This window comes from Oryzias latipes, chromosome 4 (genome assembly GCF_053564925.1).
Source record: "Oryzias latipes strain Hd-rR chromosome 4, Olatipes_Hd-rR_3.1".
NCBI classification, from domain to species: domain Eukaryota; kingdom Metazoa; phylum Chordata; class Actinopteri; order Beloniformes; family Adrianichthyidae; genus Oryzias; species Oryzias latipes.
Genome location: NC_136240.1, coordinates 35444807 through 35467134, shown reverse-complemented (window position 1 = coordinate 35467134; position 22328 = coordinate 35444807). Strand labels below are relative to the sequence as shown.

The window sequence follows — 22328 nt, the reverse complement described above, 5'->3', positions numbered from 1 at the left end:
GACAGTTTACGTCACAGGATCGAAACTCTTCGTGGCACTTTGGGTAACAGCAAAAAGGTGGAGGAAATGCACAAAGACGTCGACAAACGGAAGAAAGCGGCCTCTAAACTGAACAAAAGTTTGAAAAAAGAACTTGACAAACTAAGTAGGCAGCTTCGGATTCAGATCGATTTGGAAAACAAATGTAAACGTTACCAGGACAAGATAGAAACGCTCAACCGCATGAATGAAATGTATCAAAGACAAACGACAAGCGTCATAGAACAACTGTCGGACACTGGAAAACAAACTGAAGGGGCTGCAAGGAAGCGCTTTTGAGAAACAATAAACTCCAAATTGAGAAAGACTTGAGGTGCGCTGACCCTTCACAACACAACGGTTTCAAAAAGATCAAAGAAAAAGAAGTTTTAGTCCAACAGTTAGAAGAGGAAACAGAAACTCTTGAACAAATGCTCAGAGAAATGCAGGTTTCTGTCCAGGAAAAGGAAAACTTGACCAAACATTTGATTCAAAGAGGTTCATTGTGTCTATAAAATTACACTGCGTATTTAATTTATTTTTTATCAGACACTGGTTTGTTTTGTGATGTAAAACGTACCGACATGTTTCGGTGGAATGTCTTCCACCTTCACCAGGGTCGTCATCAGGTGGTGGTGTGTGATGTCTTTAAAAAACAGCTGATTGTGACGGAGGCGGAGTCACCTGTCAAACTTTGACAAGTGACTCCGCCCCTTGATGTCCGTTTTTTGCTGGAGGATATTGCTCCAGGTGTGGGAGAGCAGGAAGGCCCCCTCATCCCTGTTCATGGAAGTGTGGGCTCACTTTCTTATCTCCACCGCCTCCCTGATCCATCTGCGGTGTCTGTTGTCTTCAGTGCGGAGGACTTTGGCCTTTTCCCAGTCCATGATGTGGTTTTCCTGCTTGCAGTGGTCCGTTATGGCTGATTTCATATTTTCTTGTACTGCCTGATGTCGTCTGGCGCTTGTTAGTATTTTATTTGTTTCCTTTTCACATTATTTTTGATGTTCCATTTTTCTTGTGATGAAGGTGCGTCCTGTTTCTCCGATGTACGTTTTATTGCTGGTGTGACATGGGATTTCATAAATGACGTTGCATTTCTTATTTTGTTCGATCTTGTCTTTCGGGTGAACAAGTATTTGCCCGAGTTTTTTATACGGTTTGACTGGGGTGCTGATGTGATGTTTTTTCATAGCCCTTTGGATGCGTTCTGTTATTCCTCTGATGTACGGCAATGTAACCATGCCTTTGTTTTCTGATTTCTTCGTTAGATTTTTCTTCCCTGCTTCCTTGTATTTTTTCTGCTCCACCTGTGTTTGTCCCTTTTTTATGGCCCATTGAGGATATTGACATCTGGTAAGTGCATTTTGTATGTGTTTTTTCTCCTCCGTTTTGTCTTCCCTCTCCGTTACCAGTTCTGCGGGATCAAATAAGGTTCTTACGACAGATATTTTGTGAGTGGTAGGATGTTCTGAGGTCCATAATAAATATTGATCTGTGTGAGTTGGTTTCCTGTGTATTTTTATTTTTATGTCCCTGTTTTCGGTGTGCGTGATGTTTATATCCAGGAAGTTGATGGAGTTGTCTTTCTCCTCTTCATGTGTGAACTTGATTTGTCCCGTATCGTCCATGGTGTTCAGGTGGTCTGTGATCTCTTGCGTGTGTCCTGTTTTGATCTTTTCCAGAATGTCATCGACGTAGCGTTTCCACAAGGTTGGACGGCAGTGCTCTGGTGCGGATGTTATTGCTTTCTTTTCCAGGTCTTCCATGAAAAAGTTGCACATTGTGGCTGATAGTGGGTCGCCCATGGGAAAGCCTTCCTTTTGTCTGTAAATTGTGTTACGGAATTGGAAATGCGTGGATGTAGTGATTAAATGGAGAAGTTGTGTAATGTCGTTTACTGTGAGATTTGTGCGTTTACTGTGAGATTTGTCTGCTGTTAACTGTTCTTGGACTATTTGCAGTGTGGCTTCTACTGGAGTCCTGGTGAATAATGATACTACGTCATCTGAAATGAATATTTCGTTTGCTTCCATTTTTGTCTCTTTAGGTTCCTCTGCCAACTGTTTTGCATTTTCACAATGGTAGTCTGTGTTTCCTAGGAGGGGTTTCAAAATATCGGCGATGAATTTGGAGAGGTTGTATGTTACTGATCCCATGCTGTCTATTATGGGCCTCAGTGGTGCTCCAGGTTTGTGTATTTTTGGAGTGCCATAGATCCGGGGGATGATGTTGGCTGTTGGTATGAGGTGGTTGTAGGTTTGTTTGTCTATTTTCTTTTCGTCCTGTAGCTGTTTCAGTATAGTCTTGAGTTTTTTCTTCTTTGCTTCTGTGGGGTCTTTTTTCAGGGCCTCATAGGTGTTCCGGTCATGAAGTATCTCATCCATTTGTTTTTCATATTGTTCTGTGTCCAGGATGACTGTGGTTCTGCCTTTGTCCACTGGTAATATTGTGATTTCTCTATTGTTTTTCAGATTGTGGATGGCTGCCATTTCTTTTTTGGTTATGTTGCTTGGTGGTAGTTTTGCGGTTTTGAGGATGCCTGCTATTTCATTGCGCAATGCTGCTTTTTCTCCTGGGTCATGTATTCTTTCACCTGCTAATTCAGTGGCTGAATTGATGGATTCCTCATGTGGGATCTGCTTTGGGGTTATGGCGAAGTTTAAACCGTATGATAATACACTGCGTTCAGCTTCGGATAGAGTGTGTTTTGATAGATTGCAGATCCATTTGTCATCTATGGTGTTTTTGTGTTCTTGCTTTTTTGCTGCTTTGGCTATTAGTTTTTCAAGTTTTTGCTATGTGGCGTGTTTTTGTTTTTTCATACTCACTGTTGTGCACGTTGCGTAGATGTCCTCTCAGGTTTTTCTCAGTTTCTTTAAGCGAGTGTCTTTGTGTGAAGTCCTGTAGTTCCCGTTCCAGCTGTGTTTCCAAAATGTTGATCTTGTTTGTTGTGCACCGGATTCTTTCTTTGGCCAAAGCCCTCCGCACTCTTTTGATCATCCACTCTGCGTTGTCGGTTCTAATCGGGTTCTTTATTTTGAGACTGGTTGGAATAATCCCTTCATCCCGGCAGCAGAGGTTAAACCGCAAATGATTCTTCTGACGCGCCCGTTTACGTTCCAGTTTTTCCAGCCGTCGGAGTTCTCGCATGCATAATTGTCCGATACTTTTTCGTAATGATTCAAAGAGGTTCATTGTGTCTATAAAATTATACTGCCTATTTAATTTATTTTTTATCAGACACTGGTTTGTTTTGTGATGTAAAACGTACCGACATGTTTCGGTGGAATGTTTTCCGCCTTCATCAGGGTCGTCATCAGGTGGTGGTGTGACGTCGTAAAAAAAACAGCTGATTGTGACTGAGGCGGAGTCACCTGCCAAACTTTGACAAGTGACTCCGCCCCTTGACCAAACATTTGCAAGCCTTACGGAACAAAGAGACCTCTCTGCAAAATGCTGGTTCCAAGCTAACATCTAAGATCAACAAGCTGAAGAAAGAAAATAAAAAGTACAACTTGATGATACAGGAACTGGAGGCAGAGCAAAAGACTCTTGAAGAGAAGAGGAGACAAATTCAGGAGCTGGAGGAAGATCATGAGGAGATGAGACTACGAAAGCTTATAAGCTTAAGGTTAGCCAAATGAAAGAAAGAAATGTGGCTCTTTCCAAGAAACTCCATCAAACCCAAACTGCTGTTAAAAGCAAAGAAAATGCTGAAGCAGAATTGTTGGCGTTATGGAAAGAAAAAAGTCTTCTCAAGAACGACAAACTCAGGCTCCAGCAGGAGATTCAAAAATTGAAGATGGAGAACGGTGTCCAGATGCACAGCATGAGTGTTGAGAGGGACGCTTTGGAGCTAAAAATCCAGAAAGAAAAAGAGGCCATCCAACAAACACAACAGGAAGTCTGCGCTCTGCAACGGGACCTTCAGGTGAAGCAGGATGCTCTTCAGCACAAAGAACTGGAGGAAGAACTGTCCGAACTGAAGGCGCAGAGAAAAGATGCTCAGAACTCAAGTTTCAAGCTGAGGTGTGAATTACAGAAGCTTCAAAATACTGGTGGCGACTGCAAATTACTGAAGCACGAACTTGAGGTGGAAAAGACGATTCTTTACGTCAAAAGGCAGAAATTGAAAACTTTAAAAAGACAATGTGAAGATGTTACCACAGATGTGGAGAAGGAGAAACGAGACATTGACACACTCAGGACTGAAAACCAGGCTCTGTTGGGAGAAATCCAAGCTTTAGAAAGAGTTGTGAAAAGGAAGGCCGAGGCAGAAGCAGAGCTGGGTGGTTAGAGGAACGAAAGCTCCCGTCTTAAAAACAGCGTACAAAGACTGAAAGTAGAGATTCAAATGAAAAAGACTGAGCTTCAACGTCATTCTAACCTCATTTGGGAAGGAACTGTCAGCTCGTCGGATCCACAAGCTCTGTTAGGGGCAGTTCGAGAAGAACAGCGTGCTGTCGAGCTTTTAAAAAGGGAAGCCACATACCGGAAGACTCAACTGCATGAATTGGAACTATCTTCAACATTCCAAGGAGGTTTGAGAGGAGAACTGAGGGGCCTGTTGGCTCAGAAAAAGTCGGCAGAGGAAAATAATTCCAGGCTGAAAAAGAAAATCCGACAACTCCAAGAGGAACACAAAGAGGTGATCGAAATACGAGGAGAAGTTGTGGCACAAAGCAAGGCTCTGGATGCTTTGAATGCAGAAGAAAAGGAGTTGGAGGAAGCTTATAACAGCATCAAGGCTGATATCATGGCTCTTGGATACGGCAAAGGTCAACTAAAACTTGAAAAAGAGGTCCTGTCGGGGCAAATCCAGGAGAAAAAGAAGGTTTTGCAAAAGAAGGGCGAGGTAGAAGCTGAGCTGTGTGCTCTGAAGGAAGTTAGCAGTTCTCTCAAAGACGGCATAGAACTGATCAAACAGGAGATTGAAAGAGAAAAGGCTGAATTTGAGCGGATCAGTGAGTCTAAGGAGCTTCCTGACACACTGATCTCAACTTTGACGAGGAAAGTTTGGGAAGAAAAGTTTGCCGTTGAAAATTTAGAACAGGAAGCTGACGTTCTCAAGCGCAAGCTCCAAGACCTGAAAGTTTCTGTTCAGCAAAAACAAGGCGTAGAAAATGAGCTGCGTTAGGTTTCTGCACAGAAACGGTTGGCGCAAGACAATATTTCAGAGATGGAGCGTGAAATCACCAATCTTCAGAGCACGCTCCATCAATACGATAAGATCAATGCTGAAGTTCTGTCAGAAAGCAAGACTCTACATGCTTTGCATCAGCGACAAAGGGAGTTGGAAAAAGAACAGGAGAGCATCCAGGCTGAGATCTCAGCTCTTCAAGTCAACAACAGCAAACTGGCTGCTGAAAATCAGACCCTGTCAGAGAAACTCCAACAACAACAACAACTTGGGAAAAAGAAGACAGAGGCAGAGGAAGAGCTGCGTGCTCTGGGGAGAGTTACCGCTAGTCTCAAAGACAGCATAGGAACCTTGAAGCAGCAGATTAAAAGTGAGACGGCTAAGTTTGGAGGCGTCTTCCAAGACGGTGCGCATGAAGCCATGCCTGACCCATCAGACGTCTTCAAGGATTTCTCCAGGAGAATTGCCGACCAGAAGATTGTCGTTGAGAATTTAAAACTGGAAGCCGACAATCTCAACAGCAAATCCCAAGAAATGCAAGAACTTAACAAGCAAATACCATTATTGGAGAAACAGCTTTTGGACCTTGATCGACGAAAACAGTTATTGCAGGAAAATGTTTCCACGACGGCGCGAAAAATCTCAAAATTTCAGGAGAAAAAAAAAGAGCTACATCAGCATGAATGAAGAAGTTGTGGCAAAGAACAATGAACTTAAGAAACTGTACAGAGTACAGAATGGTCTCCCATAGCTAACTCCGTGACTTAGGGGGTGGGGGGGGCATGGTCGTCGCTGCTCCTTGCCCTTCTGCCGTGTGCCGGGGTGGGGGTCGGGGCCTCCGGTGCCTGGCCGGGGGTGGTGGGGGCTCCGTTGGTCGGGGGGTCGGGTCCGGCACCTGGGTGGGGCGGCCTGGGGCGCTGCGTGGTCCTCTGGGCTTGGGTGTGGGGGTGCGTGGTGGGGGTGTCGGGTGGTGGTCTGGCTTGGCTTGGGGGGGTGGTCCCTTTGCTGTGCTGGGGGGGGTTGGCGGGGGGCGCTGCTCGGGGGGGGGGGGGCCCAGCGGCGCTGGATGGGCTTCCCGTCTACACCCGGGGCTGGGATCGGCCCTTCCCTGGCTCTGGGGCGGGACAGGCCAACCCTCTTGGGGCCCCCGGTCGCTCTGGGTGTCATCCGCTTCGGCTGCGGGGTCTGGGGGTGGGGTGGGGGTCTTGTCGGCCCTGTCCTGTGGGGGGGCATTCTGGGGGAGGGGGGGGGGGGCACTATTGGTACGGGGCAGGGGGGGTTGACGGGTCGGGGTCTCCGCTGAGGCCATCGGCGGTTTCCCCGGCCGGTTGGCTGCCTCGGTCCCATCGAGGCCTGACCAGAGCTCTTCTAGGGCCGGCGTTTGGGGGTGGGGGCCTGGGCTTGCTCCGGGGGGGGCCGGCGCTTTCTGGCTCCCCTCTCTCTGTGTGGGGGTGGTGGTGCTGGGCCTGGGGTGTCTGCGCCTCCGGGGGTGGGGCCCCGGGGCTGGGTGGGCCTGGCCCCCTTGCTGGGGGGGGGGGGGGGGGGGGGACGGCTGTTTGACCACCGGGGGACAGTCTATCATCTGTCCCCAACTTACCCCCTTCCTCATATAACCTCATAATAGGGTGAGGGGGTGGGGGGCTTAGCCTGCGATGAGCCTTGGGGGGGGGGGGTTTACTAGGCAGTGGCCCCCCTCCTGTGGTTGCCGTATGGAGTGGTTCCCCCCTCTTTCGGTTTTATTTGCACCTTAGACATGTAGGGTCCTTGGTAGGGGGGGTGCTTGGACATCACTGCCAGCAAGCAGCGGATGTCCTCCTAGCACCCTACCCGCCAATTTTAACCGCACCTTAGACATTTAGGGCCCCTTGGTGGGGAGGGTGAGGGGACGTCACTGTGAGTTATCAGGAGACGTCCCCTTAGTGCCCTACCCGCCAATTTTAACCGCACCCCCCTTAGTACACACACCCCTCCCCCCTCAATATATACATCCCAACATAAACACACATACACGCACACACATTTTGCAAGGAAGGTGGGACCTAGGACCATCTGTCCCCTGCCTCTTCCCTGGTGGGGGGTACGGGCCCCTTTGCAACGGCAGCTGTGTCCCCGGGGTGCCGGCTTCCTGGGCCCGGCGGTGCTCTCTCCGCGCGGTGGGGGGGTTCACATTACATCTGAGCCGGGGGTGTTCGTGTCCCTGGGGGGTGGGTTCTGGTCCTTGCTCCTGAGTGCTGGGCCCCGCCAAATTTCCAACTGTGGCCGAGCCTGGTCGGGCCATATTTACAACACCCCTTGTGGGCCCTCTTTTTTCCCCGGGGTTCCCCCCTTCTGGGCGGGGGCGGCGGGCCCCTGCCTCGCTCCTCCCTGGACCAACCGTGGGCCGGGCGGATGGCTGCCTGGAGTGCGGAGTGGGTCTCCCTTGGGGGGTCCTGGCTCGTACCTGGGGTTGGGGCGGGGGGATGCCCGGAACTCCTGGGTGGTGGTGGGGTGCTCGTCTGGGGCTGTGGGCGTCCTTCTCCGGTGGGGCCCTGCGTTTGGGTTCTCCCGGCGCGGCGGGGGGGCTGCTCTCCTGGTTGGGCTGGGGCGGCGCCCTCTTTCCCTCCGTGCCTCCCTGCTCTCTGGCTCTGGGGGCCTTGCGGCGGCCCTGCTGGCCCTGGCCTGGGTGGCGGGCTTGGTCGCCCGGGCGGCGGTTGTTCCCTGCCGGTTCCCGTGTGGCGTTGGGGGGATTCCGGCTGCCGCTGCTGGTGCGGTGGGGGTCTTGGGGTGGGGATGGCTGGGCACTCTCCCTCCTTCTTTTCACGTTCCACCATCCATTTTAGAAGAACATAAACACTCACCTGAGCACAGGTGTTAGCTCAACAGACTGAATGACTGAAATATTTCACACTAGTTGGTTTTAAGGCATAAGTATGCGTGTGAACACTATCTGTTTTGTGTACATGTCGACAGGTGGACATTTTTGCAACTAACAGGTGTGTTTATAACAATTGAGTGTGTGTGTGGACAGGCTCCGCCCTTTTTTTTTGTTTTTTTTTACATTTAAACCTTACCATAATGATTAACAACCAGTAAACTTGTTGCTTTATGCTGCTTCATGGTCTTATCCCCCTTCCCCTCCTATTATCACCCCCTACCCCCCCTCTCTCTAACGTCCCTCTCTCTTCTTCCCCTCTTTCCTTTTCCGTCCGGTCCAACACCAAAGATTTTCAGACATGTTTGAAATTAATAAAGTTTAAACTCGGATTGTTCCTGAATCCGAGGTTTGACTATCGGACGGATTCTCCTCTCCAGTACCCTGGCATAGACTTTCCCAGAGAGACTGAGGAGTGTAATTCCCCTGTAGTTAGAACACACCCTCCGGTCCCCCTTCTTAAAGAGGGGAACCACCACCCATGTCTGCCAGTCCAGTGGTATAGTTCCCGACTGCCACGCGATGCAGCAGAGACGTGACAGCCAAGACTGCTTAAACCACTGTCACCCAAATAAAACATCGTACCACGTCTACTTTCGTTATGTGGTTATTTCTACAGCCGAAAAGCACATTTTGAAAAAAGAGTGAATGCTCGATCAAATTTCTTTAACTCATTGACACAACATTGAGACATTCATCAACCTGGAGGACAAAGTTTGGCCGGTACTTGTTAAGGCCGTTGAGTTGGCGACTGAAAACGTCGTGGCGGCCTGAAACTTTCAAGTTTTTACACGGGTGCTCCCACCTGGCATGAGAATGGATTATGACTCTAGTCCCAAACTGTCTCCAAAAAATGTCAAACAACATTTTGAAATGATACAAAATGTTCCAAGTGGTATAACCTATAAAATATGTATATGAGTAACATTAAGTAGCTGCTGCAATGTCAATTGAATTCAAATTTATTAATATAAAACTATTTATTTTCTTCAGTTAGCCAAAGTGCTGTACAGCATAAAACAAGGAAAAAATTCAGACTGATTGATAAAACAAAAATCTTTTTTAGTACAAATTAATATAAAACATTAAAGCACTACAATAAAAAGTAATAAGTACAATTAAAACAAAGATTGTAATATAGAATATTAAGCACTCAAATACATCAAAATCAGATATAAAAATAATATATATAAATAAAATGAAAAGAGAGCCAATAATCTAGGCAATAAAATAAAAGTCACACATTAATCAGAGAGGAAATTAACGAGCTAAGCTAGTTTTGACTCTAAAACAAATATGTTCGTTATAGTCATATTTCTGAATTGATATTTATGCTCACGCTTGTCCTCTTAAACTATGGAAGCAAATGCAGTATTGTCCCACATTACTTACCGTGGTATCAGGTTGACAGTTGTGTCGAGGACCCGGCTATCCTGCTGTCTAGGGTTGGGCGATGTCCCTTAAATTGGCCGTTGACGATGTTTGCTGTCAACCATCGGGATGGACGATGACATCGCCGGGGGGGGGGGTATTTTTACATTTTTCGTTCTTATATAACTGCTATTCGTTTTTCTGCTTTTTTCATTTTATTTCCCAACTAATGACTAATCCACGATGATCCAGTATAAACTGAGGGAAGTGACTTTAACAAAAAAAGTTACAAACAAAATAGAAAAGAAGTAGTCCGCTCCCGCATTTAACTAGTGAAGTGGACCGGCGGAGCGCGGACTTACAGCTTTGTGTTTGAGGGGAAAGGGGGGGGGTGCTTTGTTACATGAGCGGTATGTGGGAGATTTAAGACTGCGATCCGTCCCGCAGCTCTAGGGATACAAGCAACCGAACTCAGAACCGGGTCTAAAAGTGTGTGTCTGAGCACAGCTCGGATCGTCAGCACACACAGCGGTTTGAGCTTCAAAGCAGAAATGTCGCTCAGTCCTTAGAAAACATTCAAACAATCACGCGGATTTGTGTTTCCAGTCGTGTCCCGACTAAATAAAGGCTGATGTTATTCTTACATGTTTACGTGCAGCCAGTAAGCAGCACCACCCAAAGCTAATGTTGTTAGCCCGTGTTAGCATACTGCTAATCCTGGCTTCGTTCAGAAAAAGCACTGACCACACCACACTGATTAAAATTCAAATGATGAGCGAACAGGTGTTTCATAATAACCGTAACATTATTAAAAGCACGTTTAGAAGATCATCTCGTATTTTACCGAGCTGACATGTCAATGTAAATAGCCGCTCGGCGCTGTTTAACATTGTTTTGTATTGAATTGTTACATTCAATACAAAACAAAGTTTGAAAAAAAAAGCCGCTCGGCGGAATTTATATCCTTCCGGTTTTCAAACCCTACTGATGATTTATTCCGACGGAAAGTGTGACCTTAGTGAACGTTTTTATATTCTGAAAACATTTTTCTGGGCCCATGTACACGGTTGGATTCTAATCCGACCATTGATCCCATCAAGATATTTTGTAAATGTAACCGCGGCTTATGGTGTCGACGCGCAACGTGGCGGGGGCGTGGCATCACGATGGTGGTTCTCTTTCAACATTCGTTTCGGTATCTCACTATGGGACACGCCCCCTGCGCTGTCCCCCAGAAGCTCTTTTTCATTACGCCAGTCTTGACTGGCAGACAGAAGGTGACGTCTGCTCTCAGGAGGCGGAACTTCCTCCTGCTATAAGAGCCGGACGCCATCCTCTCTCCTCAGTCTAACACCTCTTCTCGCTCCCAGAAGCATCCTCAGACGGCAGGTGTAGTATCCGAAGCTAGCTTAACTGTTCCTAGAGCGAGCTAACAACTCGGTCGCTGAACGCTAGTCGGTGTTACATAGCTTGTCTGGGTCACGCGGTTGGTCTGTCTCCAAACAGCACCCGTTAGAACTAGTCACCATACTAGTAATTTTCGCGCTTCGCTCTCAACCGGAGTCGACGAAGTCGTCATGGAGCCTGAACCTTTCCTCGCCATGGAAACGGTCAGACCTCTGCCTAGAGCCTGCTCATGCGGCAGCAAAATCGCCGGGGCAGACACCCATTCTGCCTGTGCTGCATGTCTGGGGCTGCAACATGCCCAGGACGCGTTAGCATCTCCGGCTAGCTGCGAGCATTGTGCGCGCCTCTCCCTCAAGACCCTGAGACGCAGACTAGCGCGCCAAGCTAGTCTGTCCAAGGCGGACCCGGTCTTGGGGGTAACCAGCCCCCCACTACCAGAGGAGTCTACGCAGGGAGAGGTGGCAGGCATGAGCTGGGGCGACCAACTGGATACGGTCGCGCCACTCGAGGGCATGGATGAGCAGGAGGCCGCGCCCCCGGAGTTTCAGGACACTGTGCCCGACTCCGGAGACGAGTCCATCAGCCTCGGCTCTGAGGAGGACGAGGAGGACAGCGAGCCTTTCCTTCTGCCATCGGCTGCAAAGCCGCTGGCTGCGGGCGACGCGTGCGGCGGCTTCCCAAACCCGACCGCCGCGATGGACCTGCATGATGTCTGCAGAAGAGCAGCTGAAAAGCTGGGCATTAAGTGGCCTGAAGCCCTCACCGAGGCCACCACGTCTCGCTATGAGGGAAAAAGACTGCCTAAAGCCAAGTCTTCCAGCAGACAGCTGCTGCCAGTGTTCCCTGAGTGCTTGGAGGAAGCAACCAGGACCTGGAGCACCCCCTTTTCAGCCAAAAGCCCCGTCCTGGGAGGCTCGGCTTTGGACTGGGCCAACATGGAGGAGAACGGATTCTCGCAGATCCCTCCAGTCGAACCGCTGCTGGCTTCCCACCTGCACCCAACACAGAAGTCCACCATGACTTCCGCGGGCCCCGCCCTGCCCTCGAAAGCTGACTGCTTCCAGTCAACTCTCACCGAAAAGGGCTACAAGGCAGTTGCCGCATCGGTGAAAGCCCTGAATGCATCTTCTCTGCTTCTAGCCTACCAGGCAGAGCTGCAGGAACAGATGTCAAGCACTCCAACCCCAGACCTGTGGAACGAGCTATGCGTGGTCACAGACCTTTGTCTGCGTCTCCACAGGTCCGCAGTCCAAGCCTCTGGGCGAGCCATGGCCCTCATGGTTGTCCAGGAAAGAGCCCGGTGGCTGAACTTATCCAGTCTCTCTCAGAAGGAGAAGACTCAACTCCTCGATGTGCCGGTGGACCCAAAGAGCCTATTTGGGCCAGCAATGGCCACAATGCAAAGGCGCTGTGAGGAGAAGAAACGGGAAGGTGAAGCACTGCAGCTGTGTCTGCCCAGGAAGGTACCCCCTCCTACCCCAGCTGCACCGCGTCTTTCCTTCGCTCAAGCGGTAGCTAGACCAGCTTACCGCACTCCGAAACGCCAGCCTCAGCCAGGTGACCGGAGCCACGGAAAGCCTGCTGAGGCCAGAGGGGCCTGGGCCAAGAAACCGTCTGCTCCAAACGTGACGTCAGCCCAGCCAGCGCCTCCTGTCGCTCAGAGCGCAAAGAAAAAGAGGCGTGCCACCTAGGGCGCAACCAACAGGGATGGAGAGCGGGCAAAACCAGAAGCCTGCTTCCCCCCTTCCACGACACGTTCCGTTCCTGTCGTTTTTCTCCAGGGCATGTTCCAGCCCGACCAAAAGGCGTGCAGAGGCACAGGTGGCCCTCACTGTTCACAGCCAGTTGAAAAGGAGAAAAGAGGGACCCACAGAGAGCTCAGTGGAGCCACAGTTGGGTCCCAGAAAGTGTTTGAAAAGGTTTTTAAAACCAACACAAATAAAAATCCCCGAGGCGCGCAACCAGGCCCCGAGCCAAGGGCGCAGCCTCAACAAAAAAAGACAAAACAAAAAACAAAACACATACAAATGACGGGAAGCCGAGTGGGAGATGCTCAGCTGCACATGAGGCCACAGGAGGGAGCTGTTGCTCCGCCAGTGGCACAGCAGCCCAGCACCGTGGTACCAACGAGCCCTGCGCCAGCGCAGCTCGTGTTGGCCACGCCCACCAGTGTCTCAGCGCGGATGCCGCTCGGCCCGCTCTCGGACAAATCACAGCAATGGCGGCACTGCGGGGCGCCAGACTGGGTTATAAGCACTGTTACCAAGGGTTACAGACTCCAGTTTGCATTTACCCCTCCCCTTTTCGATGGTATACTGCAGTCGCAGGCCAGGGGGCAGAATGCACGAATTTTGCAGGAAGAGATCAAAACACTGCAGGGCAAAAGAGCCATTCAGCTAGTGCCACCGGAGCAAGCTCACAGCGGGTTCTACTCCAGATACTTCCTGGTCCCAAAACGGGGTGGAGGCCTGCGTCCGATTCTAGACCTGCGAGCACTGAACAAATGCTTGAGGAAGTACAAATTCAGAATGCTAACACACGCAGGTCTGGTACGGTTTGTGCGTCCAGGAGACTGGTTCGTCTCCATAGATTTGAAAGACGCATATTTTCACGTCCCAATATACCCCCCTCACAGAAAGTATCTCAGATTTTCCTTTCGAGGGAAGGTTTACGAGTTTCTAGTGCTCCCCTTCGGCCTCTCACTGAGTCCGCGGGTGTTTGTGAAATGCACGGAGGCCGCCGTCGCACCCATGAGACAGATGGGCGTTCGGCTGGCCATGTATATAGACGACTGGCTGCTCGCAGCGCAGTCTCCCGAAGAACTCAGGAGGCAGGCCGGGTTGCTCACATCGCACCTAACTGCACTGGGCTTCACAGTAAACTGGGGAAAGTGCGTATTGACACCAGTTCAAACGATCACTTTCATCGGCTTATCCCTGAATTCGGTCGAGTTCAGAGCGCGACTCTCAGCGGAGAGAGTGACAGCCTTCCGGGCGTGTCTGTCACAGTTCCGCAGGGGGGCGTGGATAACATTCAGACTGTGCCTCAAACTCCTCGGGCTGATGGCATCGGCGCTGTCCGTCATCCCTTTTGGCCGCTTACACATGCGTCCTTTTCAGCGGTGGGTGGCGTCGCTCAATCTAAGCCCCGCCTGCCATGGTCACCGACGAGTGCTTGCTTCGGTTACGTGCATTCTCGCCCTACACAAGTGGAGGGACATCTCCTTCCTCACCACGGGTGTTGTCATGGGAACCGTGCAAACAAGACAGGTGATCACCACAGACGCCTCGCTGACAGGCTGGGGAGCCACTCACGAGGGCAGGACAGTGAACGGTCTGTGGGGCTCCCACATGCGATCAGTTCACATAAACTGCTTGGAACTCCTGGCGGTGTCTCTTGCACTGAAACATTTCTTACCCTTTCTGAAAGGGCGCCATGTTTTAGTCAGGACCGACAATACCACAGTGGTGGCGTATATCAACAGACAAGGAGGGCTGCGCTCATTTCAGTTGCACACGCTAGCACACAGACTGATTATGTGGAGCAGCTCCCGTCTTCTGTCGCTGCGGGCCATCCATGTACCGGGGATAATGAACTGGGGAGCCGACCTGCTCTCCAGAGGGAACCCGCGTTACAGGGAATGGAAGCTCCACAGCCAGGTGGTAGCCCAGATGTGGAGCATTTACGGTCAAGCAGAGGTCGATCTCTTTGCGTCAGCGGAGAACGCCCAGTGTCAAATGTTCTACTCTCTGACGGACCAGAGCGCCCCCCTGGGGGTGGACGCTCTAGCGCACTAGTGGCCGTGCCGACTTCTGTATGCGTTCCCACCATTGGAGTTGATTGCCCCTACCCTCACCAGGGTTCGGGAGGGGAAACACTCTCTCATCCTCGTAGCCCCTCGGTGGCCCGGGAAACACTGGCTAGCGGACATCATTCAGATGCTGCACAGCCAACCGTGGCCCCTGCCTTTACGCAGGGACCTCCTGTCGCAGGCCCGCGGGGAAATTTTTCATCCTCATCCGGAGCGCCTGGCTCTGTGGGCCTGGCCCGTGAGAGGCTGAATCTCATGGCAGCGGGACTCCCGCAGAACGTCGTGGACACGATCCAGAGTGCCAGAGCGCGGTCCACCCGCTCCGCCTATGGCGCCAAATGGCGCGTTTTTGAGGACTGGTGCGTAAAAATGGCCGTATTGCCTTTCCAGAGCCCAGTCCCAGTCATTCTATCGTTCCTTCAGGAACTGATTGAAAAAGGTTTGTCCTTTTCCACCATTAAAGTGTATCTGGCGGCCATATCCGCCTGTCACATAGGTGTTAATGACAAAACAGTGGGCCAGCATCCGCTTATTTGTCAGTTTATGAGGGGCGCACGTCGGCTCCGACCGGTGTCGAAAAGCCTTGTTGCTCCTTGGGATTTACCGGTGGTGCTGGACGCACTGTCGTGCGCACCGTTTGAGCCACTGAGGCAAGTCAGCCTCAAAGCGCTCTCTTTTAAAACAGCTCTGCTTATTGCACTAGCTTCTGCTAAACGAGTGAGCGACATCCATGCGTTGTCAGTTCACCCGTCCTGTTTGCAGTTCTCCAGAGGGGATTCTAAGGTTTTGTTGAGACCGAATCCGGCATTTATGCCCAAGGTTTTCAACCCTACCATACCTTGCCACCCCATTGAGTTTTTGGAATTCAATCCGCCTCCTTTTTCCTCTACGGAGCAAGAGAGGCTTCACACATTGTGCCCTGTGCGGGCGCTGCGCATGTATGTGGAGAGGACGGCTGGCTTCAGAAAATCTGAGCAGCTGTTTGTGTCGTGGGCTTCTCCTCACACAGGAAAGCCTATAACCAAACAACGCCTGTCACACTGGGTTGTGGGCGCTATAACCATGGCTTATAACAGCAAGGGGTTAACACCCCCGGCGGGCCTGCGCGCTCATTCCACTCGCGGCATGGCATCATCATGGGCAGTTTTTCAGGGCATCTCTCTGGATGATGTGTGCACGGCTGCCAGTTGGGCAACGCCTCACACTTTCATCAGATTTTATAGACTGGATGTCACTAGACCAGGGCTGCCTCACGCAGTGCTAGGTGTGGGGTCCACACCTTCACCTGTATGATCAGCCTGGTTGTTCTCTGTTGGTCTTCGGAGTAAGCTTATCTGGCAATACGGGAGTCTCTACATCCCATAGTGAGATACCGAAACGAATGTTGAAAGAGAACTTTAGGTTAAGAACTTAACCCCGGTTCTCTGAAACATGAGTGAGGTATCTCACCAGATCACCCTCCTTGCCTGGAGCGAGAAGAGGTGTGCTTATTTAGACTGAGGAGAGAGGATGGCGTCCGGCTCTTATAGCAGGAGGAAGTTCCGCCTCCTGAGAGCAGACGTCACCTTCTGTCTGCCAGTCAAGACTGGCGTAATGAAAAAGAGCTTCTGGGGGACAGCGCAGGGGGCGTGTCCCATAGTGAGATACCTCACTCATGTTTCAGAGAACCGGGGTTAAGTTCTTAACCTAAAGTCTCTCCATCGGGATGTCAGTCACCCATCACGATGGACGATGATATCGTCCATCGGCACAACCCTACCGCTGTCGCTCAATCTGTCTTGTCCAAGCGGTCTCACTGCTGTTAGATGTGACTTGTTTAGGTTAAATTTATTAAGTTTAGGTGGATTTCTAATACAATTGAGTTACATTTTAATTACAATTAAAGCCGCAAATGGCATAGTATGGCCCTTAGACGCAACCCGCCTTGCCCGCCCAACTCTACGCATCACCGCTGCCCTCACCGCCCTCAGTCAAAACTGCATATGCTAACCATGCTAGCTGTGCTAATATGGCCAAAAGTGCTAGCATTGCGATCAGCATCAGCTCAGTTAGAAAAACACTTTCAGTGAGATACTAATTATGCTAACATGCTAATTTTGCTAATATGGCTAAAAGTGTTAGCATTGCGATCATCAACTCTCACAAAAACAGTCTAAAATGCTAATTATACTAACTATGCTATTAATGCTAATGTGGCTAAAAGTGCCAGCATTGCGATCAGCTTCATCAACTCTCACGAAAACACATTGCTTAAAATGATAATTATGCTAACTATGCTGATACGGCTGGGGGGTGAAGCATGGGGCAGGACTCCCTTGGTTGGGATTTCGGGGGGTGCCTGGAACCTCCTGGTGGTGGTGGGATGCTTGTCTGGGGCTTGGGTTTAAGCTGTGAAAGGATAATTACATCGGACTTCCACCGCTCCCACGGCATTTCAGAGGGCATAGCGAGACCACAGGGGTCTCCGTGGATGGTTCTCCCCAGCGGCAAACCCAAGAGGAAGCGAAAACAAAGTATGCAAAGACGAAGCTGCAGGGGTGGCTGATAGCGCGGCTGAAGAGACAACCATTTAAGCTGCCTCTCCCCAGCCTTTTCCTCTCCAACACCAGATCCATTTTGAACAGAATTTACGAACTGAGGCTGAACAACGCAACCAACAAGTGTTTGAGACTGCTGCGTCATATTAATCACAGAGACTTGGCTGAATCCCTCAATACCGGACTCTGCTATCGAGCTAGCATGCCGCACGGCCTACCGCCACGACAGGAACGGGGACTCCGGTAAGAGCAGAGGAGGGGGGCTATGCATCTACATCAACAACAACTAGTGCAGGAATGCAACGACTGTAGACAGCTACTGTTCCCAAGATGTGGAATATCTGACTGTTAAATGCAGTCCCTTCTACATTCCGCGTGAGTTTACCGCCGTCATGGTAACGGCCGCATACATACCACCCGATGCTAATGCTTGCGTAGCCATGGAGGTGCTGCACAATACAATTACCACCCAGCAGAACTTTCATCCTGACGCATTGCATATTATAGCCATGGCCGGAGGGCGCTTCACAACAGCTGCAGGATTGCTTTGAGGACATAGACTGGAATGTGTTTGCACACCAGGACCTTGAGGAGCATACTTCATCCGTGCTCTCTTACATCAACTTCTGCATTGACAACGTCCCCGTGGTCAAACGTCACAGGGTGTACTCCAATCAAAAACCCTGGATGACTAAAGAGGTCCAGGCCCTGCTGAAACACTGTGATGTTGTCTTCAGATCCAGTGATAAAGCGCAATGCAAGTGCAGCCAGGGCGAGCCTGAAAAGGAGGCATCAGGGAGGCGCAGGCAGCTTAGAAGAGGAAGATTGAGGACCGCTTCAGAGACAACAACACACGACAGGTTTAAGGGTGTGAAGAGAGTGCCAAGCTTCTAGTACCTTGGTGTGCACATTGATGAAGACCTCCAATGGAGCTCAAACACTAAAGAGGTAGTGAAAAAAGCCCAACAGCGTCTTCACTTCCTGAGGATCCTCAGGAGGGTCAACCTGAAGAGAGAGCTGCTGGTTGCCTTCTATTGTTGCTCCATTGAGAGTGTATTAACATACTGCATCTCTGTGTGGTTTTCAAGCTGCACCATGGCACATAAGAAGGTTCTACAGAGGGTCATAAACACTGCCCAAAAGATCATCGGCTACCCTCTTCCCTCACTGAAGGACCACTACAGCACTCGTTTCTTGGAGGAGGAGGAATGTAGAGTCTGTATATACACCTTGTGTGCATTTGCATATTTGTATATATATTTGTGTACATATATATATATATATATATATATATATATATATATATATATATATATATATATATATATATACACACACACACACACACACACACACACACATATATATATATGTATATATATATATATATATATTATATATGTGTATATATGTATATATATATATGTGTATATACACGAATAAAAAAAAAAAAAAAACGCCCCTCTCACCCTCCGCGGGTGGTTTTTCCTCCAAGCTTGGGTCCTCTACCAGAGGCCTAGGAGCTTGAGGGTCCTGCGCAGTATCTTAGCTGTTCCTAGCACTGCGCTTTTCTGGACTGAGAGGTCTGAGGTCTTTCCAGGTATCTGTTGTAGCCACTCCTCCAGCTTGGGGGTTACTGCCCCAAGTGCCCCAATTACCACAGGCACCACTGTCACCTTCACTTTCCAGGCTTTCTCCAGTTCTTCTCTGAGTCCCTGGTATTTCTCCAGTTTCTCATGTTCCTTCTTCCTGATGTTCCCATCGCTTGGCACTGCCACATCCACCACAACGGCTTTCCTCTGTTCTTTATCCACCACTACAATGTCTGGTTGGTTCGCCATTACCATCCTATCAGTCTGGATCTGGAAGTCCCACAGGATCTTTGCCCTCTCATTCTCTACCACCTTCGGAGGTGTTTCCCATTTTGACCTTGGGGTTTCCAGTCCATATTCTGCACACATGTTCCTTTCCCATTTTGACCTTGGGGTTTCCAGTCCATATTCTGCACACATGTTCCTGTATATTATTCCAGCCACTTGATTGTGGCGCTCCATGTATGCTTTACCTGCCAGCATCTTACATCCTGCAGTTATGTGCTGGATTGTTTCAGGCGCCTCTTTGCACAGCCTACACCTTGGGTCTTGTCTGATGTGGTAGATCTGAGCCTCTATCGCTCTGGTGCTCAGGGCTTGTTCCTGAGCTGCCAGGATGAGCGCTTCAGTGCTGTCCTGCTGTCTAGCCCTTTCTAGCCATTGGTAGGACTTCTTGATATCAGCCACCTCAGTTATGGTCCGGTGGTACATCCCATGCAGGGGTTTGTCCTCCCATGAGGATCTGTCCTCCAGCACTGTATCCTCTGCTCTCCATTGCCTGAGACATTCACTGAGCACACTGTCAGTTGGGGCCTTGAGCTTGATGTACTCATGCATCTTGGATGTTTCATCCTGGATAGTGACTTCTACGCTCACTAGTCCTCGGCCTCCTTCCTTGCGGCTCGCATACAGTCTCAGGGTGCTGGATTTGGGGTGGAACCCTCCATGCATGGTGAGGAGCTTTCGTGTTTTAACATCCGTGGTCTGTATCTCTTCCTTTGGCCATCTTATTATTCCTGCAGGGTATCTGATAACTGGCAGTGCGTAGCTGTTTATTGCCCGGGCCTTATTTTTGCCATTGAGCTGGCCTCTCAGGACTTGCCTCACTCGTTGTAGGTATTTAGCTGTTGCAGCTTTCCTTGTTGCCTGCTCAAGGTTGCCATTTACCTGTGGAATTCCAAGGTACTTGTAGCTGTCCTCAATGTCTGCTATTGTTCCTTCTGGGAGTGAGACCCCTCCTGTGTGGACTACCTTGCCTCTTTTTGTCACCATCCGGCTGCATTTCTCGAGCCCGAATGACATCCCAATGTCAGTACTGTAGATCCTGGTGGTGTGGATCAGGGAGTCAATGTCACGCTCGCTCTTAGCATATAGCTTGATGTCATCCATGTAGAGGAGGTGACTGATGTTGGCCCCATTTCCGAGTCGGTATCCATAGCCAGTCTTGTTGATTATTTGGCTGAGGGGGTTCAGATCTATGCAGAACAGCAGTGGGGACAGAGCATCACCTTGGTATATCCCACATTTGATGGACACTTGTGCAAGTGGCTTCCCATTGGCTTCAAGGGTGGTTTTCCACAGCTTCATTGAGTTTCCTATGAAGGCTCTTAGAGTCCTGTTGATGTTGTACAGCTCCAAGCATTCAGTGATCCATGTGTGTGGCATTGAGTCATAGGCCTTCTTGTAATCAATCCAGGCTGTGCACAGGTTGGTGTGTCGTGACTTGCAGTCTTGAGCGACTGTTCTGTCGACCAGGAGTTGGTGTTTGGTCTCTACCAATGCCCTTCTGTGTGTTGCTCATGAATTGATCCATGTGCCTATTTATCTTGGTTGCAATGATGCCAGACATGAGCTTCCATGTTGTGGAGAGACAGGTTATTGGCCAGTAATTGGATGGGACTGCACCCTTTAAGGGATCCTTCTGGATCAGGATCGTTCGCCCTTCCGTTAGCCATTCGGGGTGAGTCCCATCTCTTAGCAGCTGGTTCATTTGTGCTGCCAGGCGCTCGTGGAGTGCGGTAAGCTTCTTTAGCCAGTAGGCATGTATCATGTCAGGGCCCGGTGCTGTCCAGTTCTTCATACCTGAGACTCTTTCTTGGATGTCTGCCACTGTGATGGTTGCTATGTTCTTTTCTCAGAGAGACCAGCCACTGGGCATTGCTGTTATGTGCTGTCTCTTTCTCCCATATACTTTTCCAGTACTGTTCAGTTTCTTGCCTTGGTGGGTCTGCTCGGCTGTTTTGACCCTGCCACTGAGCGTACACTTTTGCAGGTTGAGTTGCGAAGAGCCTGTTTATTCGTCTGGCTTCATTGTCTCTTGTGTACCTCTTTAGGCGGCTGCTCAAGGCTAGGAGCCTTTGTTTGGCAGTTTCCAGTGCTTCAGGTATGGGCATCTGGCTGTATCTCTTAAGTACTTGCTTTCTCATTGTACCTCTTTGAGCCTCTGTCAGCCTACTCACATCCTTCCGAGTTGCCTTGATTTTAGCCTCTAACCGTTACTTCCATGGTGGGTACTGTTTTCTTCCATGGTTGCTCTTATAGCCAAGCATCTCAAGGATCACTGCTGCTGAAGTGTAAACCAGTTCATTGGTTTCTGTGATGGTTGTGGTAGGAATTGCCCTCAATGCTTCATTCACAGTTTCCAGTAGACTTTCAGGCGGTACATCACTTAACCGTTGCCTAGTCTTCATTGTGCTGGTGTCGGGGTTGCCTAGTCTTCATTGTAGACATGATCTTGTCTTTCAGGTCAGTTGCTGCCTCGCTCAGCGGAATTGTGGTTGTTGGGGCTGTGTACCCAATCTCAGGGTGGGAGTGTGGTATAACCTCCTCTCTGACCTGTTCTGGCTCTCCTGTGGCATTGTATTGTATCGCTTCAATCTCAAGTTGTGATAGGAGTTGCCGCTTGTGGATGTTAGTACGCTGGGCTACCAGTTGTTTGGCAGTTAGCCTTGATTGTGGGTTTCGAAGCATCCATTCATTCCACATTCTCTGCATGTAACCCCTCTGGGTGGGATTACTCGAGTAGTAGCATTCTAACAGAACCTTGTTTTCACATCTAGTCCATTTCTTGTTCCAGTAGCCCACTTTCCATCAGGGTGCCCTGGTCCCTCAGCACCTGACGCAGACCTTGTTTGGCCGGGCGACGTCTGAGCCGGCATGACATGTGGTTCATTGTCTCTCATGTTGTGAGGTAGGCATCAGCGTTAAGGGTCTTGCCCAAGGACCCTCACTGGGTGATGTTAATTGCCCGTCATTGTTATGGTAATTGCCTCATTTCCATGGTAATTGCCCCATTTCCGTTGCCATTTTTCCATTACCATTAATTGTTCATTCCGCCCTGGGAATCGAACCCAGGTTTCCTGCATGACAGTCCTGCACCTTACCAACCGAGCTACCCAGCCGGTATAAATAAATAAATATATATATATATAATATACACATAAATATTTATATATGTATACATTTTTTTTATACTTTTTGCGTGTGTAAGATAATTGTAGTTTTTTTTCTTTTCTTTGCACCAATGTGGGACAGTTTG

General features: G+C 49.7%; 2 pseudogenes across 2 annotated transcripts; both read left to right on the top strand.

The window, feature by feature from the left end:
- Positions 1–531: 531 nt before the first annotated feature.
- On the top strand, positions 532–5976 carry LOC144991970 (uncharacterized; annotated as a pseudogene). The gene has a single exon (XR_013655671.1). The product of XR_013655671.1 is annotated as an uncharacterized LOC144991970 (transcript).
- A 6658-nt stretch (positions 5977–12634) lies between these two features.
- On the top strand, positions 12635–14911 carry LOC105357679 (uncharacterized; annotated as a pseudogene). The gene has a single exon (XR_013655670.1). The product of XR_013655670.1 is annotated as an uncharacterized LOC105357679 (transcript).
- The last annotated feature ends 7417 nt before the right edge of the window (positions 14912–22328 follow it).